Consider the following 20,336-nt stretch of genomic DNA (forward strand, 5'->3'; position numbering starts at 1 on the left):
CACTGTATCTCTCTGTCATCATAAGTGCATAACCCAGGAACAAGCCATCCAAATAGTTAAATCATGTCCTATTTGTGCTGAATTTTTACCTGTTCCTCATTTTGGAGTTAATTACCGAGGACTATTATCTAATCATGTGTGGCTGATGGATGTTACACACGTGCCTTCCTTTGGAAAAATACAGTATTTCCTTGTGTCTATTAATACATATTCTTCCCTAATTTTTGTTTCTGCCCATTCAGGGGAAAAGGTTAGGGATGTAAAGAATCATTGTCTTCATGCTTTTGCTTGTATGGGAGTGCCAAAATGCATAAAGACTGATAATGGTCCTGCCTGCAGCAGTACAGGATTTTCAAAATTTTGCCAATATTTTTCTATTGTTAATAAGACTGGTATTCCTTATAATCCTCAAGGACGGGCTATAGTAGAATGCTGCCATCATATCTCAAAAAACATATTTTGCTGAAGTAAAAAGGGGAAGCTAGGTGCTCACCTCTACTCTCCACAATCTATTCTTTCCCTTATTTTATATATTTTAAATTTTTATCAGTGGATTCTGCTGGAGTATCCACTGCAGATTAGCATTGGAGGTCTCCTGTTGCAAATCATCCTCTGTTGTCATGGAAGGATCTTTCTACTGGCACTTGGAAGGGACCTGATCTGGTGTTGGTGTGGGCCCAGGGATCTGTTTGTGTCTTTCCACAGGACAATGAGGTGCCTCTTTGGGTTCCTGAGTGCTGTGTGCACCCAGTGGCTACTGCTGAATCCCAACATGGCAAAGACCTATTGGGCTTTAATGAAAAACTCTCCCCTTTTGATGTCAATGGGGACTGAGAACACAATATGGCCAGCCTTGGCAAGCATTAATGTAAGCCTAGAAACTGTAGCCATTCAGTTGGATTCTTCAGAAGGTAATATATGGTAACTTTTTTCAAAAATGTTGAGAACATGTCACCCAGATACCTTGAAGATTAAGGATAACTCTGAAGGTCACTGACCTTCATTTGTTAACAATAACATCCCAGCTAAGCCTTTTTCATTTTCGCAATCCTTTTCGAGCTGGTGTAGTACCTACTTTTCAGGAGTGGCTCTGTGCAACTTTTATTGGCCTCCTGAAATTCATCTAGACTCCTTTGAAGATACCTTAAAATTTGTGAGCCTGAATGTAGCCATTATGAGACCATTAGTTCTGCTCCTTGTTTGCTGTCTGTTTTTTGTTTGTTTGTTTGTTTTTTGTTTGTTTTTTGTTCCACTTCTAAAGTCATGAGTTCCCATGAGCTTGGTTCAGTTGTTTCTGAAGATTTCCCTTTCATGATCTGGACTTCCCGTGCTTATAGTGTCCCTCTTCACTCTCTTCCAGTGGACTCCCGAGCCTCAGCCTGGTGCTTGGTTGTGGGTCTGTGCAATGGCTTTCATCAGTTCCTGGATGAAGGCTCTATGATGACAGTTAGGGTAGTCACCAATATGATCACCAGGGTAGGCCAGCTCAGGCACCCTCTCCAGTATTGCTTGTAGTCTAAGCTGGAGTCATCCTTGTAGGTATCTGGGAATTTCCTCAGCACCATGTTTCTCCCTTTTCCCAAAAGTTCTCCCTGAGGGGCATTTTTTAAAGCTTAATCAGTTGTGTGAAGAGCAGACTTCACATCTACACCCTTCATATACAATCATAGTGAGGAGAGAGAGAGAGAGAGAGAGAGAGAGAGAGAGAGAGAGAGAGAGAGAGAGAGATTAAATGATCTCAACTCTTCAAGGGGAAGTGATCATCATTTCCCCTACAAGTCAACTGACAGCCTCTATCTGGGGACCAGAGATTATGTGTAGAGGAGTCTGTGTACTTAAAATGTCCTGAGGGGCTACTAGAAATGATCACTAATGATGTCAGTCAGGAGTTGCCCAGTTGGTCTCCTAAGACATAATCTCAAAAATCAATAATGTGAAGGAATTCATGGATAGACTTATGAGCTATAAGAAGCTGAGCACAGGGTTCTGCATAAGTTTTAATTACCTTGGTATTTTGGCTTCCTGCTATTTTGAGAGTGTTGAGAACATGGTGTCTCTCTTAAGCTTCCTAGTGTATCACATTATATCGGTGATTCCTCCTGGATTTTGGTAGCTAGCGAAGCCTTCTGTAGTCAGGGTGAATTACAAGGTGTCTGTGTGCCATGGAGACAGTAGGATATAATTTCAGAATGTTGCCATTATGACATCTTGGGAGCCATACTGAGAGAAGTGAGCATCATGCAATTGAATATGGAGGACTTTGAAGCTGTGGGCGGTGAAGTTGCTTTTTGTTTTAAACAGAGACTGATAAGTCCATGGTTACCTAAGATGTGATTGTTGAATAGCCTCTTGGCTAGAATCATGTTGAAGAAGGATATTAAGGTAAGTGGATGATAAGATACAGGTCATATACAAGTTTCACTAGATTTGGTGCCTAATGCCACACAAGATTGTGAGTATAAGCATTAAACCGTGGATAGAAATGTATTCTGATAGTCAGTAGCTAAGGAATACCACAAAGTCACAACACACAACACACCTCACAGAGGAGATATATTGAGAGGGAAAAAGTCAAGAGGGTAGCCTCTGCTCAACAAGAAACATCAAATAACTGATCAGACGGCTGGGCTTATATAGAGTTTTTGAGGAGAGGTTGGAACTTTTCACATGAAGTTTTCTAACTTGGAGATTGGTGGAAAATCATGTCCAGAGATTGCGCTTTTTACTCTCTAGAGTAGGGACAGTAGTTAGGGCAGTTAAGAGTGTTCTGTGGGTGGAACCTGGCATTTGGAGGCCCACAGGGGAGGGGTCTGGCCACTTGTGTCTTGAGGGGCTTACATTCCCCTTTTTTTGTTTGTTATTGATATAAAATCAGGTCACAAGAAAGGGGTCGATGTGATCATTAGACCACATCCTGCTGAATCAAGGCATTGATGCCTTTGGGTGAACTTGATCTTCATCAGGGTAGACCCAGGAGTCATCGGCCTCTGGTTCTGCAGCTAAGGACTGGTAATTCCGTAATGCCAACTGATTGAACAGCTGGCTAGAACACTTGTAAATCTGTTGTTGAAGAAATTTAGACAAGATGTTTGTAGGTCAGGGTGCAACTAGTAGGATTAAGCAAAGGAGGAGAAAGGGGGTTAAAAGGTTGGTACACAATTTCATATTGGGTTTTCAATGAGCCACTGGTCATAGGCATTGAGCTGTTTCTTATGCTTTTGGAGATCCATCTGGAATTGTCAGATCTTGTTTTTTACTATACTTAACTGGTTGGCATAGAAGCAACATTCCTCCTGGAGGAAGAGAAAAAGCACACCTTTCTGCTGTCAGTGAAACTAATATTCACCAGTTTTATAGCTCTTATGGGAGTCATTGAGTCTATTTGACCCTATAGGTTCAGGATGGTCTGAGCCACCCATTTGAGATCACAGATGAACTAAGAGGAAAATGAATGGTACAGAGCTAATGAAGTAGTCAGTCCCACTCCTCTAGTGGCAATGTCAGTGATTTTACACAGCTCTGCTAGAGAGGGCAAGACCTGAACTTCTCCTCTGTCATGTCATGCTGCTATAAACCCAGTGATGGGAACTGGAAAGGGCTCTTTAGCAAGTACCACCCCCTAGTTTTGGAAAAAGAAATGCCAAGAAAAATTCCCAAACCCCCCAGCAGATAGACAGAAAAAAATTTGAAGGCTGCAGAGAATCAAAGAATTGTTAATGTCTGGACTTAGGGGCTTAGTGGTAGTACTAAGGGTTAAGGTACTATTGCAGTCTCTGAAATCCAGCATGCCAACAAAGAAAATTCCTGAGGAGTTAAAACATTTTGTGATATCAAAGAGAGAGATGTAGGAGAGATAAAGGATGGTAGTGATATTTGGCTTAAACCAGTTGATGAAAGGTGAGGTAAAAGAGTCCAATAAGATCACCTGTGATGCCACAAATGGTGGCAGTGAGTTTGACCCAGAAAGGCCACACAACCAATATTCTCCAAAGCATTCAGGCAGAGTATTATTTAGTTACAGATATTCAGAAGTTAAGGTCTGAAATAAGAGATGCTATGACAGGGAGGTGACATCAACATCACATAAAAGTGGGGGTATTAAAGATGTAAGGACCATTGAGGAGCTTCTACCATGAATATACCTAGATTTTGAGGGAGTCAGATGTATATCTTCTGCACTCTGATTGTACCTGATGGGCAGCTGTGATAAATGCTATAGTAAAGTTTACCAGTGACGTTCATTTCTTCTCTGGAGTGCCATTGAATATTAATTAGAATATACAAGATTAGTCATTTTGCATAAAAGGTAGAAACCCTTTCTGAATATGCATTATTTCTCCTACAGCACCAATAAGGGAAGCCTCCATAAGTCTCCTGCCAAAGTCTGCAGTAATCTCTAGCTTGAATATAGAGAAAGCAAACTTAGTAAGACTTGTGTTGTATGGATAAGTATCTCCTTTTGGCAACCTGTGGATGAGCAGTCTTCATACCTCACCACACTAATGGTCTAGTAGAATCATTAAGTAAAGTTTTCCTCAACATTTGAAAACTTAGTATAGCAATAGCATAGAAGGGAAAAGAAATCTGATACATTTTTCATTGCCTTACATCACTTTTTTTTCATACCTTCAGAAATTTCATTTGCATGCCTTAAAGCAAGTAATTATATCTTCAGAACTTTCTTAAGCTTTTGTATCCTCAGACTTTCACAACCTTTCTTAGACTCAGAAGTTACTGTAGCTTTCACCAAGTTACACACACAACAAACCTCACTCAAGACATTTATTGGGAAGGGAAACACCAGGAGGGTGACTTCTTCTGCCTGAGTAAGAGACAGCAGAGAACTGAGCAGAAGTCAGGGTTTATATAGTCTTGGGGTGTGGCATGGGAGTGGGACTTTTCATGGTGAAGCTCTCCAGGGTAGAGACTGGTGGGATTTTAAGTGCAGAAGTGTGGCATTTTACTCAGTAGGGTGAGGGCAAGGTACAGCTAATAAGGCAGTTAAAGTGTTTTGTGGGCAGAACCTGGCATTTGGAGTCTCAGGGAAGGGGCCTGGCAAGTAGTGTGGCTGGAGGGGCTTAGATTAAGGATATGAGTCTGTTAAGAAAGAGAGTACAGTGGTGGCAACATAGTTCCACTTAAAGTTCTGCAGCCCACAGCCTTCTGGATTCTAGCATCTGAACTTTGGGATCATTCACAGAAGATCATGAAGAGGGATAACACTGTATGAACTGGATAACTCAGGCTACTGAATGCATCTCAACACAGTTTCTCTTTTAGTTGCCATAGCATTTTTGTCCCTAGAGGCCACATCCAGGCCACCTTTTCCCTCCAATCATTGGTATTAGCAGTGTTGACCTCAGGAATAGATATTATTTGTCATGCACTCTGAAACTCCTGGAAGCCTTATGAGATATGTGCTGCAGAACATCTGGACTACTGAGGTCATGAACTGTGAAAGAGAATCTACACATGATGTTGTATAATGGTTTCCTCTGTGCTTGAAAATTTATATATAGCAGGGAGTCTCCTCAAGCAGTCTCTTAGGTTGAGTTTTCTTGCTGTGAAGATAACCATGACCACAGTGACTCTGAAAAGGAAAAAAATTTGTAGGGGTTGGCTTATAGTCTCAGAGATTCAGTACTCTGTCATTATAGTGGGAAGTATTGAGGCATGTAAGTAGACATAGTACTGGAGAAGGAGCCAAGAATTCTCCATCCAGATTTACAGGCAGCAGGATGAGAGAGATACACGGGGTCTGTCTGGATCATCTGAAACATCAAAGCCCACCCCCAATGACACACTTCCTCCAACAAGGCCATGCCTCCTCCTCCTACCACTCCTTATGAGACTATGATGCTGATTTTTATTCAAACTACCACAATTAGGAAGCTAAAAGACTCAATATAATTTCAGGGAGTCCCTGATACTAATGTGATTCACAAGATCCCCTTTTTCTAGAGTAAACAATAAAAGCTTGGAGTTTTTCTCAGATAAGCCCATCTTCAAAGGAGACCTTTAAGACAAGACAAGCTAATTGGAAAGAAACACAAACAGCAGAGCTGAAGGGATGAGGATTAGACCAGCTGATTCACTCAGAAAGAACACTCTCTAACCCATTGAACTGTCTAAAGGCTGTGAAGTGAACTCCAGATTCCAAGCTTTTTTGAATTGTCTCACATGCTGATGTGGACTCCTTTGACAAATGTGATTTTGAATCATTTGTGTTCTTCTAAATAACCCCTCATCCATATTCTTGTAAGGAACCACAATAAACCTCAAAGTTCACCAATCTGGACTATAGTGATATCCATACTTGAGTCTGTTCTGGGATCCCTATCTGGGTAAGTAGTCATGTGTGATGCATGTAGCCAGGGAAAGTTTTGCCATACAAAAACAACCACTTTGTTCAGCCAGCATAGTCCCTTACTAGGTCATATCCTTAGAGCCATACACAAATGTAGCTAATATCCATCACCAAAAAAAGCAGCTCTTCTTTACCTCAAATGGGATCATTACACAAAAACCCAATGACAACAACAACAACAAAAAACCAAAATTGGACACAATGTGGAGATCAAAAGTTTGTGTGGAGCCCAGCTATAGTGTATAGATCTACATCACAGGTCCTGCATCTCTGGCTCAGGGAACATCACAGAAAAAGGGCAGAGAGACTCTAAGTTCCAGATGACAGAATATCTACTGTGATGCTGGCCTATTTGATCCATTTTGGAACATTTGAAAATATGTAACATGTTTCAAATTTAAATAATGAGATAGTATTCTATGTATTATTCTTGAAATTATATACAAGTTAGCCGGGCTAGATATCTATTAATTTACCCCAAAGCTCTGTCTTTGATAAGTCTTGCTCTTGATATACTTCATCAACTGAATATATAGAGAAATTTATTGTGTACAGCACTATAAAACAATTGCACATAATAGAGATGGTGCAATATCATTTACTATGTTTTATTATGTATTTATTTATTTATTTTGTATTCTTGGGGCAGAAAAATTACATGGTGTTTATGTGGGGGTCACAACACAACTGGCAGAAGCTGATTCTCTCCTCCCTTTTGGTTCTTGGTGGTGTTTGTGATGGTCTGTCAACCATAAAGCTTTGTATTCATCTCTGTCTTTCGATTTTGAATGTGGTGACTTAGCTATTTTTGCTTACACTCAGGTTCATGTTTTCCTCTGTCCAAAGATGACTTTTTTCTTCATTTGGTTTTCTTGTAAGCTTTCTTTTCTTCCATCATTAGAAATAAAAAAATTTACAAAAATTTTCCTGCAATTTCTGGTCAGTTTAAGCATCATGACATTCCTGATCCCTGTGGATCACTGGAGTAGAGGCAGCTTCTTCATCACTCTTGGTTCCATTCCTCTATCTTCTCCATAGTACCTGCGGAATCTAGACAACACTGGAATTTGTTTCTTCCTTTTCCTCTTCCTGTAAACCTTCCTTTTTTGTAAGAGACTCACTAGGCCTCCATTTGTCTCTCTCCTGAATGCCTCAATTAGCCTGAATTGCCTGCTTCTTTTGATTTCCTGAACAGTTTCTCAATCTTTTACTGCAAGATCATTGTGGCACTTCTGGCACTGAGTCTGTGTATTTAGAGCTTCTTCTTGTAGTTGCTTACCCACCTGCAGATGATTCTGGTCCAAATAGTTCTGCTGAAGGTCTGATGCCAAATGCTGCTCAACCTCTTATTCCTGTAGAATGTAAGCCATGGTGTGGTCCTCCAGGACAGCACTTTGTTCATACTGTGAACCCACACCAAGACATGGTGGGTCATAGTGGCTGCTGGGCCTCTGTTACATGTTAGCTAATGTGCACATCTATCATGCTGGCCAGAAATAGCTATCTATGTTCACCAGGCAGTAATGAAAGGGAATTTCCCAAGCTTAGAATAGTATGTACAATTTTATTGTGCACATATCAATTGATCAGTCATGGCCTTTCACAGGGTATGTGATGCAGGTCTGCATGTAAAAGATTCTGTGATTGTTACAGGATGATATAAAAAGTTAACTACCTTCTTTATTTATTCTTAAAAGTGGGGTTAATGGGGCCCAGGGAGATTTCTCCCTTCATTGTTAGCATTCTGTTGTTGTCATATTTAGTCCTTGTTTAGGCTGTCATGGAGAATCTTAAAGGCTGTAGCTTCTCTGACATTTCTAGGAGATGCAATTTCACAGCCAATATCTGTTCTTCTGACTCTTACAATCTTCCTCCTTCCTCTATGACAACATTCCCTGAGTTTTGAGGACAGGCATTGTACTTTAGTTGGGTCAGTTCAGGCTTGATACCACAAAACCACTTGCTCTTGGACTTTGATCAGTTATAGTTTTTTTGTAACAGTCTCCTCATTTTGTAAAAGATTTTTCTTCTCTGATGCATAGGAGCTACAGGTAATGAAGGATTGCTGAGAGCAGGAGAGAAAGTCTTCCCCAGGGAAAACCTCCAAATCCAGTAGGAATTGTTGAACATTGAAATCATGTAATACAAGTAACTTTATGCAGATTGAGAACAATGTGTGCATGTATATGTATATGTATGTATTTATGTGTGTGTCTGCATGTTTATATGCCTATATACATACATATGTCTATATGTATGTCTATATAAATATAGACAGTCATACACATATGTATGTAACAAGAACTAAAGAAAATAGGCCAATGCCAAATAATTTGAGAGGGAGTGTGTGTGTGTAGGGACTTGGAAATGTTTTGGGGGAAGAAAGAGACAATGATATAATGTATATTGTATTTTAATTTTAAAGATAATGATGGAACAGGAGCTTATTAAAAAAACTTACCTTCTGTAGAACATATAAAATTGTAATTATATGATGTGCTTATTCTCAGAATAAATGAATACTGAATAGAATGTTAGAAAATATTTTTAAAAAGTTTGGTTATTTTCATGTAGAGTTTCTGTTTTCAGCATTAGCTACCTTCACTTTGTATGAATTTGTATTTGTTTGGTTTGTTTTTATTTTCTCTTTTTTATAATAACAGATTTTCTTATGGCATTTTAATACTTAGTATTTTGGTTGTCACAAACCCTCTGCTTCCCACATTTCTCTGGTCTCATTCTAGCTAACACTGTCATCCTTTCCCTCAGGATACAATATTTTGTCATTATTCATTATAACCAGATCAATAGGCTCATCATATTCTAAAGAAAATTGTGCCAAATCACAGAATGGACTTCTGGAGTCTGGCAATAAGAATAATTATCTTTTCACAAAGTATAACAAGAATTCTGGGAAATTTCTCTTATTTTCTACTATCTAACCACTTAATATAAAGAATGCTCATAAAGTCACCAGGTTTGATTCTAATGCATCTAATGGATGCCAACATCTTAACCATTCTGTCTTCAGGAGTGACCCACAAAATGGTAGTGCTGGGGTTGAAACAGTTCTTGAATGATTTTATATGAAGTCTCCTTTTGTACACTCAAAGATTTGCAAGGAGTCTGTTCTTTGGCACCATTTGCCTCTTGAATGTCTTCCAGGCCATGATCAGCAGTCCCAGGGACTGTAGGAATAATCATAAAGTCAAGCCTGCAACATATGTTGGCTGCTCCATTTACCTCCTCTAGGTCTTATAGGTGTTGATAAATTTCATATTACTTGTGCAACCTTTTATCACAATCAGTAGAAGGAAAGTGACAAGAAAGTCAGATTTGGGATACTGTTGCAACATAAGGAGTGATGAAATTAAGGACTCTATACAGACATTCCATTCCAGAGCAGGGACTGAGGGCAAAGGGTGACCTTAGAGGCACCCTCTACTGTATTTATTGCCTTGTCAAGCTGCTCTACTAGACCCTTTCACCAGTGAACTTGTGTATTTTAAAAGAGCCATTCATTGAAAAACATTGAAAAAAGCTAACACTTATTAATGACAATATAAAATTTGATTTATACCACAATGTGCCAATTAATTATCCATAATTCAAACAATAGGAATTCATTGAGACCTAGCAAACTTCTTACTTGAAAGACACATTTTAACATTATTTATAAATGTAAGGTGATAGTGTATATGCAGTATATTAAGAGACAAGCTAAGAAGAACATGGTCCAACTTGTATAACACATGTCCTCTGGATTTGCTGTGCAGTGATCCAGGGCATTTCCAGAATGGACACCAGAGACTTGGCTTTGGGGATCTTCTTCCTGTCCCAGACTGTGCTGAGATTGTTGGGTAACTCAGCCTTAATTTCTTGTTTTATCATTGCTGACTTCTCTGGAATCAAGGTGAAACCAACACACCTGATTGTCAAACACATGACCTGGGCCAAGTTCATAGTTGTCTGCAGAGGAATCCCACAGACCATTGCTGCTTTTAGTCAGACTTACTATCTAGATTATGTTTCATGTAAACTTGCCTTATATTTTCATAGAGTTGCTAGAGGAATGACCCTGGGCTGCACATCTCTGCTGAGTGTCCTTCAGGCCATCACCATCAGTCCCAGTAATTCCAAGTGGGCATAGCTCAAGGTCAGAGTCCCCAGGTTCATTGGTCCTTTCCTGGGCCTGTGTGGGGCCCTCCAGCTGTTGGTATATGTCTGCATTCCTGTGTATACAACTGACATAAAGCATGGGAGAATTGTTACTGGCCTAAAATATTTTGGATACTGTTCTATTATAAATTCTGAAAACATAATCCGTACACATATTGCAATCCTATTGGCATCCAATGATATCATATTTTGTGGACTAATGGTGTGGGCCAGTGGCTACATGGTATTTTTCTTGCTCAAACACAAGCAGAGGGTACAACACATCCACAGATCCCTTTATCCTAGGTCATTCCCTGAGACCAGAGCCACCCAAAGCATCCTCATTTTAGTGAGCAGATTCCTGCTCTTCTATGTAACCTCTGTTGTCCTTACATCTTATCTGTCTTTCTTTGAAGGAACCACTAGCTGGCTACCCAATGCCTGTGTAGCCATGGCTGCTTGCTTCCCAGCATTCTGCCTCTTTCAGCTCATCAGACACTACACCTCCATTTTCAGGCTCTGGTATACTTGTTCATGTCAGACAACACATTGTGCTTGTGTAGTCAGAGAGCTCTAAAAGCTGAGCAGGCTGCAACCCTCTTTCCATTTCTTCTACCAATTTCTGTCCTGTGAGCTCACTGTCAATATGAAACTTCAGAGTTGATGCAGATAATCTCCAAAGTTTCTTCCTAATACAGTTTATCTTTTGTATTAGGAATCATAACTCATTGTTTCCATGAAGAACATGACAGTAGCAGGGCTAATTAAGGGGCTCTGTGGATTATAGTGATTTAGGTGAGATTCTATGAGACTGAATTTTTAGTCAACATTGTCACTTTTGGTTCAAAAGTTAACCAGTGTAGGTCTCTACCTAGATCAGCATCCTAAATTGTAGAATCAAGTATGATTGAGTGTCAGCATTAGCGAACAAATGAAAGGGATGAAAAAAGTCAGAATGTCCTGGAGATGGTAAGGAAGATATGCACTGAAGTGAATGTAGACTTAGTAGACAATGTGTTTCTTAAATCTGAAGTATAATTCAAAATCCTGGAAATCTTATAAATGGGATCTAAATATATTTTTAAAGATAAGATTCACATAGAATTTCAAATGAAAATGTTTAGAGTTGAAATTTAGAAAGTGCACACAAATAATAAGTCCTGGATGCAGTGCACACAAATAATAAGTCCTGGATGCATTTACATAAAACATTAGATTTTTAGTTTAAGTTAAGGTGAATAATAGATGGTTGATTACAAATGGTTATATAGGTAGCACAGACTTTGTTGTCCTTTTTGTTAGGACTGAGAAGTGGGAAAAATGGGGATTTGAGTCCAGCTGCAGTGACATAATGAAACTCTGTCACCCCCCAAAACCAAACTGGTATGTTCTGGAGTCTGATCTGAGGAAAATCAGTATACAAATTTAAAGAGAACAAATAAGACAACTACTTTGCTATAAAGTCTCTCTAGTGGAGTAACTTCACATGTTTTACTTTTAAATTGTTATTAGTGTTGTCCACATTTTCCCAAAACTAACTGAATTAAAACTCTGAACCACTCTGAAGAGAAGGGAAATGAACCAACCCATAGCAAGAGGGTACGGAATGCCACATTGGTGTTTTCAGGTTCTCCTGGCTACTAGCACATTCCACAGAAACTATATTTTCAGTCTCAATCAAGTAGCCCAGCTCCTTATTTGATCTCTTCTTTCACCCCCTTTGATTTCAAGCAGCACATAATTGTCACTATAAAGGTTTAACCCATCAATCTAAAACTCACTTTTAAATCTAAATTTATAGTTGACATCATATATGTTCAACTTTTATATGGGAAGTGATACATGACTGTCAGCTTTTGGTTTTGAAAAGTGAGTTTATTAATTACACAGACAGCAGCAGTGAAGGAACAAAACAGCAAATAACTGGAAGGCAGTGAAGTTCCATATCAGACAGGAGCTCACAGGGTCCCACAAACACTGACCTGGACAGTCCATGAAACATAACAACAACAAAGTGGGGTGGTGGGGGATGAGAACATCAAGGAGAGGAGTGGGGAGCAATTGTTCTTGGTATGTAATGTATGAGGGAAAAAAAACTTTAAAAAATTGTTTTTGATTAAAAAGCCTAAGATATATGCTGGGGGAAACATCTTCAACTATTGGTGTTAATCTAACTGGATGTCTGCATGTCAAAAACATAAATAGATCCATATTCATCACCCTGCCCAAAATTCAAGACCAATGGATCAAAGACATCAACATAAAATCAGACACTGAATCTAATAGGAGAGAAAGTAGAGAACAGCTTTATATGTATCACGATTGGAGACAATTTCCTAAACAGAACACAGATATCATGGGCACTATGATGGACAATTAACAAGTGCAATGTCATGAACTCAAAAAGCATTTGTAAGGCAAAGGACACAGTTAATAAGACAAAATGGCAGCCCACAGAATGAGAAAACATTTTCATCAACTCCACATCTGACAGAGGGCTAATGTCCAAAATATATAAAGAACTCAAGAAACTAGACATCAACAAAACAAATAATGAAATTAAAAATGGTGGACATATATAAACAGAGAATTCTGTAGCTGGAGAGCTTCTCTCCAGCTCCCGCCAAGTCCCAGCAGTCCGACATCCCACTTATAAAATAAACACACAGAAGCTTATAATATTTAAATTGTTTGGCCTAATGGCTCAGGCTTCTTGCTAACTATTCTTATATCTTAAATTAACCCATTTCTATTAATCTATAAGTAGTCACATGGCTGGTGGCTTACCGCTACCTTACATCTCGCTTGTCATGGAGGCAGCTGGCAGGTCTCTTTCCTCAGCCTTCCACTTCGCAGAATTTTTCCCCTCTGCTTGTCCTGCCTATCCTTCCTGCCTGGCTACTAGCCAATCAGTGTTTTATTTACTAACCAATCAGAGCAACACATTTGACATACAGAACATCCCACAGCAGAATTCTAAATACAAGCATCTCACAGACTGAGAAACAAATAAATGTTCAACACCCTTAGCCATCAGGGAAATAAAAATCAAAACTACCGTGATGTTCAATCTTACACATGCTAGAATGGCTAAGAAACAAGTGATAGCTCACACTGGCAAGATGTGGGACCAAGGGAAACACTCCTCTATTGCTGGTGGGATTGTGAACTTGTGCAGCCACTATGGAAATCAGTATGCTAGTTCCTCAAAATATTGAGAATCAACTTACCTCAAGATCCAGCTATATCACTTTTGGACATATACCCAAAAGAAGCCCCATCCTAAAACAAAGACACTTGCTCTACTACGTTAGAACTGGCTTTATTCCTTCTCTCTCCTGTTTTGGTTTTTAGAGACAGAGTTTTTCTGTGTAGCTTTGGAGCTTGTCCTTTGTAGACCAGGCTGGCCTTGAACTCACAGAGATCCACCTGCTTCTGCCTCCTGAGTGCTGGGATTAAAGGCATGTGCCACCACTATCCAGCAATAGTGGATTTATTCTTAATAACCAGAAAGTAAAAACAACCTAGATGCCCCTCAACAGAAGAATGGATAAAGAAAATGTGGTATATTTACACAGTACCATATTATTTAGTTGTTAGACAAAATGACATAACGAAATTTGTAGACAGATGGTTGGAAAGGCAGATAAGTGGAGCTAGGCAACCTAGACCCAGTAATACAAACACAGTGTGTTCTCATTTATAAGTAGATATTAGCTGTTAAGTAATGTATAACTACTCTACAATCCACAGATCCAGAGGCTTTAGAAAAAAAAGAGGTATCTGGGGGGGATATATGGATCTCCATGGGAAGAGGAAATAGAGTAGATTTTGTGAGTATACTGTATGCAGATAGGGGATGTGAATAGGGGACATCAATTTGGGAAGGGGGAGACAGAGGGGGAGAGTATGGGAAGAGACAAATAAAATAGGTGGCCATTTAGGGGCAATATGGAAACAATGCAGTGTAAACTTACTGGAACCTATGAGCATGACACTAGCAAGGATTCCTTGTAATGGAACATATGGAGCCTGAACCAGCCATCATCTGTAACCAGGCTAGGGTCACAGTGTTGGGACTGGGACACCAACCCAGCCACAAAAACCTACTACTACCTGTCTTATCCACAAGATGCTCTGGGACAATGGTGGCTCAGAACTTATGAAAAAGGCCAACTAATGACTGGTCTAATTTGAGGGCCAAGCTATGTGAGGAAAGTCTCCAGAGGCTAAGACCTCTTAAAGGAGAGGCTATCCCAGAAATGGCATTGAAATTAATTTAGATTCCCAATGACATTGTCAATAAATCATCATGAAAATGTGAATGAATAAAGAAGAACGACTTCATTATAGAATCCCTCTCTGTGTATTTGGAGACTGTAAAATACAGGAAGAAATATTATTGTAATCCATAGAGTCCTGCTCCCTGGTTACAAACAGGGTTAAGAGAAAAGATCCACAGTGAAGTGAGAAAGGACTTAGGACCTATCTATCAGAGGGGGTATGGAACAAATTCACATGTGAAGAACATGGTTTACTATACTACTCGCTTCAACTTTTCATGGCATGCATATATATATATGTGTGTGTGAGCGTGTGTGTGCATGTGCGTGTGCGTGTGCGTGTGTGTGTGTGTGTGTGTATGTGAACTTCTGCAGTAAAAAGGTTTTACAAGGCTGTTGTTCAGGGTCACAAAGCATTCTTGTAGCTACAATAAGAGTCACAGGTAGCAATTGCCTATCAGCTTTGATTTCTGGAGGGTATCAGCTGTGGTTGTGAAAGTAACCTTATTTCTTAAAGGGTCAGCTACAAGAGTTACACAGGAAAAAGATTAAACTTTAGGAGAGGGTAAAGAAGTCATGCACTATCCTAACCTACATTTATAAGGTGAACTTAATACTATAGACTAGCATTAGTGAACATCAAAACGCAAAATCACTGGATACTTTTCCTGGCTCAGGAGAGTATGGCTACAACTGAAAGCAGCTTGTAACAGTCAATAGGCAGTGCGACTTGCTTGTGAGTAACCAACACAACCTGTGTAAATCAAGGGGCAAGTGAACAGTGCTGATTTGCATCAGCACATTCACCAGAAGGCTGGCTAGTAGGAAAAGCATTTCAGATCTAAAAATATACTTTCTATCCTGTGCATAGTCTCACAACACAAAAGAGGCTCTTTTTGTTGTTGTTATTGTTGTAGGCATAGGCTGGGTGTCTCCCTGCTGCTCTAGCCATCTGTGGAGTCCTTTTCTAGCCATCTGTGGAGTCCTTTCCTGTGGTAACTGGTGAGAAAGCTATTTCTCTCTGGATATGGTCAGTTAGTTAACAACCTTTTCCTATTAGTCACACAAACCTCAGGACTTACACATAAATTGTTTATTAATCCTAAAATCTTGTATCATAAACTGTGGTGGAAGTATATACAAAGTGCAGATAGGTTTTGGGGTCAAAGCTGGGAAGTCCTGAGGGTCTGTTATCAGTCGGCACAGTGAACTCATGACAATTTATTTCTCTTTAATATCTGTACGGCTTTTATTCAGCATAGCCAGATACTTGACAATTCCTTCCTTGGGTATAATCTGTGAAAGTCTCACTTGTGATCTATCTACAGAGACACCTTGTATGCCCAAATTGCCCTGTTAGTAAGTCAAGATAGGCAATAGACCTCTAAGTTTTTCACCATAATGTGGAGCAAAAAGCTGAATTATGAGGGTTTGTTTTATTGACCAGAATTACAAAATGTAGGGTGAAGTCATCCTTCTATCAGTACACAGGGAAAACTGTGCCCCCCAAAATGAGGGATACACTACTAAGTTTATAGGGCAAGTCCCCTAGCTGTTTTAAAGAGAAACCATGTGATAACACAGGAGAATCACGGACAGAAACAGCCAGTTATTTGTAGGCAGTATTATTCATAAGTGTTGCTTATGATCTTATCTTCCATCAGATTAGTTGGGCATCTGGTGGGTTGGCCTTAAGTAACAGCTGGCATCTACTGCATCTCCTTGCAGACCCCATCAAAATATTATTTACTTCTCATTTCTCTGGCCTTCACAGTGTGGACAGTATGTCAAGATAAAAAAAATATAGAATGAGAAAAATAATTCCTTGATGCAGACTATCAAGTAAAAATATAGAAATGGTAACAGAACAGTAACTGACCTTGAGAATGATCATGAGAAAGTACTGACACAGGTGGATGGCTGCCAGTTGGAGCATGCATTTGAAGGAGAAGCTGGAGTATGTAGACTTGCTAATCAATTGTCACACCACAGGGAAGCTACAAGGGTTCCATGGGAGAGCAGAATGATGGAAATTACCCCAAACAAATAATCCAGTTTCTTTTTTTTTTGTAAAAAGATCAAAGGTACTTAAAGAAAAGAGGGAAATGTTTAATGAATAACATTAACTGCACTGCAACTAATATAACACAAGTACTGATTGAAATCACTTGAGCCCCTAGAAAACGTTATAAAAATAGAAAATTTGGGGATAGTATCTAATTATATTTTTTTGATGGTGAGTGAAACACATTCATGATCTTTTCAGTTATTAGTGATGTGCTGTGGGATAATGCTTTTGTACCCTGGTTTAATAAAATGCTGATTGGCCAGTAGCAAGGCAGGAAGTCTAGGTGGGATAAGCAGACAAGGAGAATTCTGGGAAGAGGAAGGCTGAGTCAGGAGATGCCAGCCTGCTGTCCAAGGAACAGCATATAATTGTACACAGGTAAAGATATAGAACACATGGCAACATATAGATTAACAGAAATGGGACTGAGTTTAAGTATAAGAGCTAGTCAGGCCCTGGACTTCCCTTCTGGAGCACAGGTGAGTGCCCTAGCTGGGCCCAGACCCCATCCCTGGGCACCAGCCACTCCGGAGAAGACCTGCCCAACTTGGCCCCAGGTTCTGGCCACCAGGCAGGTTCCTTTCTAGCCCCACTGGGAAGGATCCCCTTCTCCACTACCCCTGGCAGACCCTGCAATCTCCAAGCCCTGCCCCAACATCCATTTGCCCACCAGCCTCTTCCTGAGACTTAGCGGCTGGGCCCCAGCTCCCATCTTGCTCTGGACTTCCCTTCTGGAGCACAAGTGAGTGCCCTAGCTGGGCCCGGACCCCATCCCTGGGCAACAGCCACTCCTGGGAAGACCTGCTCAACTTGGCCCCAGGTTCTGGCCACAGGGCAGGTTCCCTTCTAGCCCCACCACGAAGGATCCCCTTCTCCAAGACCCCTGGCAGACCCTGCAATCTCCACACCCTGCCTAGATGCCCATCCAATGGAGCCCCCAGCCTCTTCCTGAGACTTAGAGGCCAGTTCCCAGCTCCCATCTTGCCCCAGAATTCCCTTCTGGAGCACAGGTGAGTGCCCTAGCTCGGCCTGGACCCCATCCCTGGGCACCAGCCACTCCAGGGAAGACCTGCCAACTTGGCCCTAGGTTCTGGCCACTGGGCAGGTTCCCTTCTAGCCCCACCACGAAGGATCCCCTTCTCCAAGACCCCTGGCAGACCCTGCAATCTCCACACCCTGCCTAGATGCCCATCCAATGGAGCCCCCAGCCTCTTCCTGAGACTTAGAGGCCGGTTCCCAGCTCCCATCTTGCCCCAGAATTCCCTTCTGGAGCTTCCCTTCTGGAGCACAGGTGAGTGCCCTAGCTCGGCCTGGACCCCATCCCTGGGCACCAGCCACTCCAGGGAAGACCTGCCAACTTGGCCCTAGGTTCTGGCCACTGGGCAGGTTCCCTTCTAGCCCCACTGGGAAGGATCCCCTTCTCCAAGACCCCTGGCAGACCCTGCAATCTCCACGCCCTGCCCACAAGTCCATTTGCCCGCCAGCCTCTTCCTGAGACTTAGAGGCTGGCCCCCAGCTCCCATCCTGCCCCGGACTTCCCTTCTGGAGCACACACACACACACACACACAGAGAGAGAGAAAGAGAGAGAGAGAGAGAGAGAGAGAGAGAGAGAGAGAGAGAGAAGAGCTCCCATCCTGCTCCGGACTTCCCTTCTGGACAATAGTTCCCATCCTGCCCCAGACTTCCCTTCTAGACAAGAGCTCCAATTCTGCCCCAGACTTCCAACTTGGACAAGAGAGCTCCCATCTGGACAAGAGAGAGAGACTTCCTGAATCTGTCAGCTCTGTCTGAACCAAGTGTGTGGATAAGGCCAAGAACGAACCACAAGGAGATGGGCAAACGTCAAGGCAGAAACACATACAACAAAATGAATAGCAATACAGCATCACCAGGACCTAGCCCTCCTCCAACACCTAGACCTGAACATCAGAAATTGGAAGAAGCAGAAGAAAACAGCCTTATGAATGACATCATGAAGAAGCTAGAGACTTGTGTAGAGGAAAAGACAAAAAAATGGGAAGAACGCTGTAAACAACTAGAGGAAAGGGCAAACAAGTTAGAAGAAATCAATAAAGTCTTGGAAGAAAACAATAAAGTACTGAAAGAAAATCAAGAAAAAACAATGAAACAAATGAACGAAACAGTCCAAGACCTGAAAAGGGAAATAGAAAAAATGAAGAAGACACAAACAGAGGGAATGCTGGAAATAGAAAACCTGAGTAAAGGATTGGGAACTTCAATGCAAGTATAATCAACAGAATGCAAGAGATGGAAGAGAGGATCTCTAGCGTTGAAGACACAGTAGAAGAAATAGATTCATCAGTCAAAGAAAACACTAAAGCCAACAAAGTCATGAACCAAAATGTCCAAGAAATTTGGGACACCATGAAAAGACCAAACTTACGAATAATAGGGGCAGAAGAAGGAGAAGAATACCAGCTCAAGGGCACAGAAAATATATTCAACAAGATCATAGAAGAAAACTTTCCCAACTTAAAGAAGGAAATGCCTATGAAGATACAAGAAGCCTATAGAACACCAAACAGACTAGACCCCCCAAAAAAGTCCCCTCACCACATAATAATTAAACAACTAAATGTACAGAATAAAGAAAGAGTATTAAGAGCAGCAAAGGAAAAAGGTCAAGTGACTTATAAAGGCAAACCCATCAGAATAACACCCGATTTCTCAAGGGAGACTTTGAAAGCCTGAAGGACCTGGACAGATGTAATGCAGACACTAAGAGACCATGGATGTCAGCCTAGACTAATATACCCAGCAAAACTTTCAATCATCATAGATGGAGTGAACAAGACATTCCAGGACAAAGCCAGATTTAAACAATACTTATCCACAAACCCAGCCTACAGAGAGCATTAGAAGGAAAATTCCAACCTAAGGAAGTCAGATACACCCTCGAAAACACAGGCAATAGATAAAGCTACAGCAGTAAACCCCAACGAAGAGAAATACACACAGATCACCACCAAAAAATAACAGGAATAAACAATCACTGGTCATTAATATCCCTCAATATCAATGGACTTAATTCACCTATAAAAAGACATAGGCTTACAGAATGGATATGAAAGCAGGACCCATCTTTCTGCTGCTTACAAGAAACACATCTCAAATTTAAAGATAGACACCACCTAAAAATAAGCGGCTGGGAAAAGACTTTCCAATCAAATGGTCTTAAGAAACAAATGGGTGTAGCCATCCTGATATCCAGCAAAATAGACTTCAAACTAAAATCAATCAAAAGAGATCAAGAAGGGCATTAGATACTCATCAAAGGAAATATCCACCAAGATGAAGTCTCAATTCTGAACATTTATGCCCCAAACACAAGGGACCCACATATGTAAAAGAAACATTATTAAAGCTTAAATCACATATAAAACCCCACACATTAATAGTGGGAGACCTCAACACCCCACTTTCACCACTGGACAGAT

General features: G+C 40.7%; 1 long non-coding RNA gene across 1 annotated transcript; it reads left to right on the forward strand.

Moving 5' to 3' along the window:
- The first annotated feature begins 2,218 nt into the window (after positions 1-2,218).
- On the forward strand, positions 2,219-6,298 carry LOC131902578 (uncharacterized). Its single transcript, XR_009377093.1, has 2 exons — positions 2,219-2,382; positions 5,731-6,298. It is a non-coding gene; the product is annotated as an uncharacterized LOC131902578 (long non-coding RNA).
- Positions 6,299-20,336: the final 14,038 nt, after the last annotated feature.

The sequence above is a fragment of the Peromyscus eremicus genome, chromosome 1, assembly GCF_949786415.1.
Source record: "Peromyscus eremicus chromosome 1, PerEre_H2_v1, whole genome shotgun sequence".
NCBI classification, from domain to species: domain Eukaryota; kingdom Metazoa; phylum Chordata; class Mammalia; order Rodentia; family Cricetidae; genus Peromyscus; species Peromyscus eremicus.